A 7385-nucleotide genomic window follows, 5' to 3' on the forward strand; every position below is an offset into this window, starting at 1 on the left:
AACTTTTGTTTCGATGAAAGAAATATACTGTGTTAGGGTACAATGTACATGTCTACAGATGCAACTTGAATCCCCCCCCCCCTTCCTCCGTCGGGCATAAAGTATTTCCGATTAAGCAACGAATCCTGGTGTAACTGGTATTTGTATTGAGCTGCATATTCAAAACTAGATTTTTTTGTAATTTTTTTTTTTTTTTTTTTTTTTTTGGTAAAAATATTTTTCATGCAATCAGATAAATTGTTTAATAAGATTTAACTGGTGAATATATTCTGGTTGCAGGCATATACACACCTTCCGCGTCTTTCAGATCAAGTCACCTGTAGTAATAGTATAGAAAAACATGCAGTTGTTGTACAAATAAACTAAGCGCAATGTTTTAATTATTCTTAAATTTACCTAATAATGTTTCGCCTAAAACACAAGTGTTTTAGATAAGGTATAAACACCCCCCTTTTGTCTATATGTTAAAGTTTAATTTCCTTTGATTAATGATACAGGTTAATACTATCATATTATTGTCAGTGATTAGGTAAGAAGTTTTAGACATTTTAAATCGCCAAATACTCTGATCCATGCGATTTTTAAAACTGTCAAATAAATTTCTGTCCGCCCGTTTTGGGTTTTGGCAGTTGTAATTCCGGGGACTTCCGTGATTACAGAATTAAACGAGAGAAAAATGCCGACATTGGAGAGAAAATAATTATTTAAAAATATAAGATGGATGAAAAGTTTATACCTGAGGATTTTTATCATTGTATAAGAATTATTTGCAGAGATGGGGATTGGTAATTCAGCTGGTAAACGGCGCATATAACTTTTAACAGGAAAAAATCGAGTCTGGGGCACGGAAAGGGGCAAAAGAAGTTGCAAGCCTTGTTTCTTTTTAGTATACAGTGAGATATGTCATTTTTAAAACGTGCATAAAATCGAATTTTGTGACATAATGACATTCTAGTGTATATATGAAGAAAAAAGGTGGACAAAAAACTAAAAATTAACACTGCACACTGAAACAAAATGCTACGAGAAAGTTCCAGTTTCCTTGACAATACATTATATAGAAAAAATACAGTATCCTTGACCCAAGCGCCTATGGAGTTGTTGCTAAAGACGGTAAGCTTTTTTAAAAAGCTCTGCTTGTAGAGATTTGAACGTCATGGATTTCTAATGGATTTCATAAAGAAAATTACACTGAATGTAAATATTTTAATTTCATATTCATGATTTTTGCAATTCCTAGTACATATGCATGAGGAAAAACATACCAGGTTTTTTTCAGCTAACATAATAACAAGATTACATGTATATGTTTTATTTCCCATAAATTGCTCTTGTACATACTGTATAAATTGTGCTTTTTTTTTCAAGGTTAAAAGGTCAAGGACATTCTTAAAAATGTCATGAGGCTTATTTATTCATGTTGCTTTATACTCTTACCAGCATATAAGCATGGCATAATCATACTAATGGTGTTGAGAATAAAATGTTAGATATTTTGGTATCAGCTAACTGATACTAAAATTGGGGGGTAGGGGTAGTATTTTTTCTAGAACATCCGTTTTTGTCAATACTTCAATAAATATAAGAATTTTTCTTCGAAAATATATAAATCTATGTATATAGCTAAAAGGAAAATGATTTAATCTGATTTACTTCTGTGAATCTCCAAGATTACAAAAAGACTTGAAATAAAGGTTTGCATGCATGCTACATGTATACAAATTTCGAACAGCTACAAACTATAGTACACGTACCTATTATCTCAAAGTATATATACCAAGTATTTTTTTATCTGTTTGTACACAGCGCACCTTGCATTTCATGTTATCTCATTTTATTATGAGTAACCATTCACATAGTGACGTGCGTATAAAGGTAAGATTTTTATTATTAAAATTCTTTTTTTCCTTGTCATAAACTTATCTGCTGGGGATACGAAAAAAATATGAGTACAAAACAGCGACACGGCGACAAGGAATTAGTCAAACAGAAATCTAAATGATTTACATGTAATCTTTATTTCCGTTGTATGTTATTAATGTAATTGTATGTAATTAATGTTATTTATAGAAAATTTCAAGATTCTATACCCTGTGAAATGAAATGATCTCCATCAATAAATCATTGAAAGGTTTTCTTACAGTTGAAGGAAATAACCTTCAAGCTACATAAACATGTATATGTAGAAAGATAAAACAGAAAACAAAATATATATTGCTTCTACAAACCGAGTACATTTTTAATATAAGATAACAGTCAAAGATAACAGAAAATAAAATCTCCCCGATAAAGTTGTCAGGAAAATACTGATAAAGATTAAACGAATAGTGAGGTATTACAATGTACTGTAAATGCATTTTATTTGGCGTGTACGATATTTAGCGGAAATTGATTTTTTAACAGGTTAGCGTAGATTTGGATTGGCGCTCTCTGAATGTGCTTTATATAAAAATATGTAAACAAGACATTTAGCGGTGTACTTGATTAAGCGGAAGATGCTTTCCGCGAAAGGCGCTAAATAGAATAAAAAGCCAAATATTTACAACTTTTACTTTCTGTATATACAAAAGCTATCATCTAATGTTTGTGAATGGGGTCACTGTTTTTAAATACTGATTCAGCAGAAAACTCTGCAGGTTCTGCAGATTGATTTTCGAGATATGAAAACAATTGTCTCTATTCTTATATTTCAGCCAATCCATTAACAATAAAAAAAGATGCAACCTCTTCTTCTTGTGTTTGTAATATCAGTTGCATCAATAAAAACAGTAAGTAATTATTATTTTAAGGAATATCTAATATATTTGTCATATTTTGGTGGAATTAAAGGTTATTCAAAATAACAGGACAATCCAAAAAGTTTAGAACCTGCGTAGAAATATATTGCAGTTAATTTTTTTTCATAATAACGGCATTTTGCACATTTATCTCAATAATTAATAATGTTGTACATAACATTTGTAATTATTTTTGGTAGAAATATATTTTTGAAAAATATTTTGTACAAGAAATATAAATTAATTATTAAAAATAAGTTATGGAAACGAATGAAATCAGCTCAGTCACATTCCCTATATAGTCCAGTAGATAAACATTAATATAGATAGTTCCGAACATTTTTAATTGACCAGCTGTATGGAAGCAATGGAATTATGTATCCATCTTCATTGTCAACGCTCAGTGAAGTTCCCAATTGTCCTAGAAATTAACATGACTGGGAAGAAGCTGCAGTTAAAGAGGATTGTAACCGAATTCAAAAAGTGACAACAAGCCCTTTGTTTATCACTGTTTAATAAACGAATGGGCGAATGCTACAGTTGACGTGTGTGCTCCAACGTAGTTTATCGCAGGTACGGAATGAGTTTTTTAATTTTACGTAAAACAGAGATATCAACGGAAGGAGTTCTTTAATTATACCAGATATTCATATATACTGGATGCTCTGTAGTTGCACTTATCTACCTTGTTTCATCAAATGTTTCATCTTAAGGATTCTGTGCAATGTACAGTTCTTCAAATGCAAGAGTTATTGACAATTTAAACTACGACTGCACCAAATACACCCCCCTTTCCCACAACGATACGATTCATCAGAGGCTTACAAATGTGAGAGAATTTTTTTTATTATTGCAGGTTAATCGTACAGCTAAATGAAATTTTGACCGTATTTAAGAATTAAAATTATCCGTATGGTCAATATTGTGAAATTATGCAATTAAAACTCTCTTATGTTTTGGTAGATGGCGTTTGCTATGACATTGCACGACCTACAACAACACAATTCATAACAAAAATCAACGTTACACAGACGAGCGTAACAGAAAGGTAATGGCTTCTGTTTAAAAAATGTTTGTTTGTTACGTTTGTCTGTTGTTTAATGCCATTCTAGGGAATGCTCCACTCATATTAAGACATGTATACTTGCAAGTCAAGAGCTGACAATCTTAACTTATACTCGGCACATTCAACAGTGAGGATCATTTTCGTGCTTGTATCTACATGTACTACATGTAGCTTCGACACAGGACCTCGGATTATAAGGTCACTGTAGGAGAGCTGAACTCAAAGTCCCAGAGTGGGATTCGAACCGCGACATAAGAACCGACTCAATATTCTGGGACTCTAGAGCAGACGCTCTATTACTGTTCCATGGCAATTGTCAACTAATTTTTCTTGATTAACGCCAAGTTGGCAATATCAATTGATGCCATATTATGGCAGAAGAATGACATTTTTAAAGTAAGAAGTATCCTTTATACGATCTCTATCTTTTGATTGTCAGCGTTCATAAATTTAATATACATGTAAGGATAAAAAGTAGAATGTGATAAATTGCCTTTGATTTTAAGTTTTACATTGGCTGTTATAATTATAACTGAAAAGTATGTTCTATATACGGTTCGTGTTAAACCGCATTTGCCTTGTTGCTTTATTATCAGTTTTTGTTTAATATACGTACATGTATCGATACATTTTATAGATCGAAATATAAGCAATGAAATACCGTAAATCTGGAAATTTTTAAGTCAATTTTATTTTGCGAATCTGGGTCAAAATGCTGTTGATTATTTTTTACGTTTCAAAATTCAAAATGACCACAAATTTGTTTACATTTTCTTATTGTTGAATTATTTTTAAGAAAAAAAAATTTGCGAATGCAACGAACTCGCAAATTTGCTAAAAAAAAATTATCTACAGCAACAATATATAGATTTACGGTAGTCACATGATTGTGAAATATGCAGGTTGTATATATGTCAATGATGGCATTTTCATATTTTGTTAACTTTATCTTTCATATTCTTCCTTGTAAAGTTCTTACATGTATGCAACAGAGTTATTATATTCTCATCAAATTGAAGTTGATAAAAATATTGTTGTAAGATAAATTGGTATTTATATTCATCTTATCCCATCGTCACGAAGTTACAGTAAATATTGTATAGCAATCGTTTTCTTTCGTTTGTGAGAGAGTTGGTTCTTAATGAAACGGAAGTGTGAAATTTGCATCGGGATCAGAATGCTATCTTTATCAATATATAAGTTTCTTGCAGCGGAATGCTCCTCCTTGTGGTGCCCTTGTTAATGTGAGATTCACATAAATTATTAATAAAAATTAGAAAGTGATAATTTCTGTAGCACAAAAGATATGATCACAGAGACAGAATACTTGACATCCACTAGTACATTCAGCAGTGATGGATTAACCACAACCCACTTTATACTTGTTACTGTTATTCCCACTGCGTTCTTCATTGTCTTATTAGTTGGATTATTATTCATTTGCAAAATCATCATGGGAAAAAAAAGAGCAAGTTTGTGTGACCTCACCTGCTAATTAATAAATATCTTATACCGGTCATCAAGCAAGCATATTAAACAAACTTACCACAAAAACAACCAAGGCAATTAATGTACCTGCTTGAAAAGGCATTTCTTTTCAATTTCGTACAATCAGTTTTAGAATTTAAAGAAGCAGATGCATAAAACAAGGGGAAGTGATTTTTTTGTTGCAAACGGGTATTTTATTGTTTTCCGTACAGCAGAGAAAATTATAACTAAACAATGCAATACGCGTAAGGACTTTTAAGCCATTTGATTTTATCAAAGTCTTTTTAAAGAAATAAATGTACATAATCATGATTTTCATTCGAATTTAGCTTACTGCGAATTAAAACATTACATTTGTACTTTTGAGTATTCATACGTATTCAAATGTCTGCACATTTATAATATTTATAATAGATTATGCATCAGAATTCTACAATTGTTATATAAAAAAAATGTTTAAAATTAACGTTATTTTTGGTCTTATTGCAGTCAGCTACTACCTTAACTCTTCATATTATTAGGTAAAGAAAATGAGATCCTTGACAAAGTAGAAAAGGAACCCTTAGATCGTGCCCTTGCAGGTAGATTGCAAAAAAAATATGCGTTATCTGTGATAATTTTATTACCGAAATGAACGATTGCTCATCATGTAACTGGTATATTTAAACAACATTAGGTAACCAGTGTAAACCCAATGGCGTTATATACTTGCTGTTTTATATGCTTTTAACGTTGTTAGTAGATTAATATGCATCTTTCGATCGAAAGTCATTTATTTTGATTTTCTTTTCATTTCAGGTGGAGTTGGTTCAATTAATATAGGAGAAAATAAGGAAATATCAAGAACTTCATAAAAAACTGAAATTGATGTAAAGAAAAGCTGGATACTGTGAAAAATATCCAATAGTGGTGTTTAGAAAAGAATTAAAGAAATGACATGCGGACTTTTGTTTATATGTTTTTGAATTCTGTAAGTAGGAAAAGTTCCCTTCCACGAATCTTTTTTTTTTTACTTTCAGTTTGTCTTACCTTCTTGCAATCAAACGAAGATGTCATCAGCTTATCAAAACTACCGTGGCTTTGCTTAATAAACAGCTTTGAATTCTTTACAAATATAAAGAGCAAGTGAAAAGGGTGGAAGTGAAAAGTTAGGAAGTTAACCCTCTGTATGATATTTCTTTTCAACTAGAAAGTAAAGAAGCTATAAATAAGTCAATAAAATAGAATTTGTCAGTCTTTTTTTGTTTAAAAAGGCCTTACATTCTAATCCTACATAGTTCAAATTTTTATAGTTATAAATATGTATGTCTAACTTATTATTGGACAAATGTATGTATGTCTAATTTATTACTGGACAAATAAAAAAAGCATTTCTGTTTGTTTTTATTTCCATTTTCTTTCCGTTGTCAAAAGGTACTTGTCATGTATGTAAAAGAAATTGGTTTTAAAAATGGATCTTGAACGCGTTTAAGAGACTCCGACCGTCAGCCAGGAAGGACAACTCTTTGATTTATAATTTAACTCAAAAAGTCTTTAAATGAAGCTTGAACATTAAATTTTTTCATGCAACAAATTTCATTATATGCCTCTCAGTGTGCTTCAAGGTTCTTTGAACTTATCAGAAAGGTCTAATTAAAAGTAGAAATTTTTATCCTGTAAAAGCATTTTTAGATACCATTGTTTATTAACATGAAATGAAAATAGAAGTGATTGATGGAGCTTTGCAAAGAACCTTGAAGCACGTTGAGAGGCATATAACAAAAGTTGTTGCATGAAAATATTTAATTTTCAAGCTTCATTTAAAGACTTTTTGAATTAAATTATAAGTTTAAGAGTTGTCTTTCCTGGCTGAAGGTCGGAGTCCTTTAAAACGAACCGAGTTTTTTTCACACCTGATTATATGTTAGACAGATATTATATCGATAGGAAGACTATATTATGGCATTGTCAAACGGTTTGATTCTTGTATTGTGAATAAAGTGAACAGAATGTAGATAATTTAACAACTACCTCTATGATTCTAATTGGTTCCGAAAGGCAGCTTACGGATTCCA

At 30.9% G+C, this 7385-nt stretch overlaps 1 long non-coding RNA gene across 1 annotated transcript; it reads left to right on the forward strand.

The window, feature by feature from the left end:
- Positions 1–2693: 2693 nt before the first annotated feature.
- Positions 2694–6470, forward strand: LOC134250785 (uncharacterized). Its single transcript, XR_009988602.1, has 7 exons — positions 2694–2768; positions 3132–3350; positions 3491–3606; positions 3741–3825; positions 5140–5315; positions 5853–5912; positions 6130–6470. It is a non-coding gene; the product is annotated as an uncharacterized LOC134250785 (long non-coding RNA).
- The last annotated feature ends 915 nt before the right edge of the window (positions 6471–7385 follow it).

The sequence above is a fragment of the Saccostrea cucullata genome, unplaced genomic scaffold, assembly GCF_032062105.1.
Source record: "Saccostrea cucullata isolate Sc308-1 unplaced genomic scaffold, CSIRO_AGI_Scuc_v1 ctg13234, whole genome shotgun sequence".
NCBI lineage: Eukaryota > Metazoa > Mollusca > Bivalvia > Ostreida > Ostreidae > Saccostrea > Saccostrea cuccullata.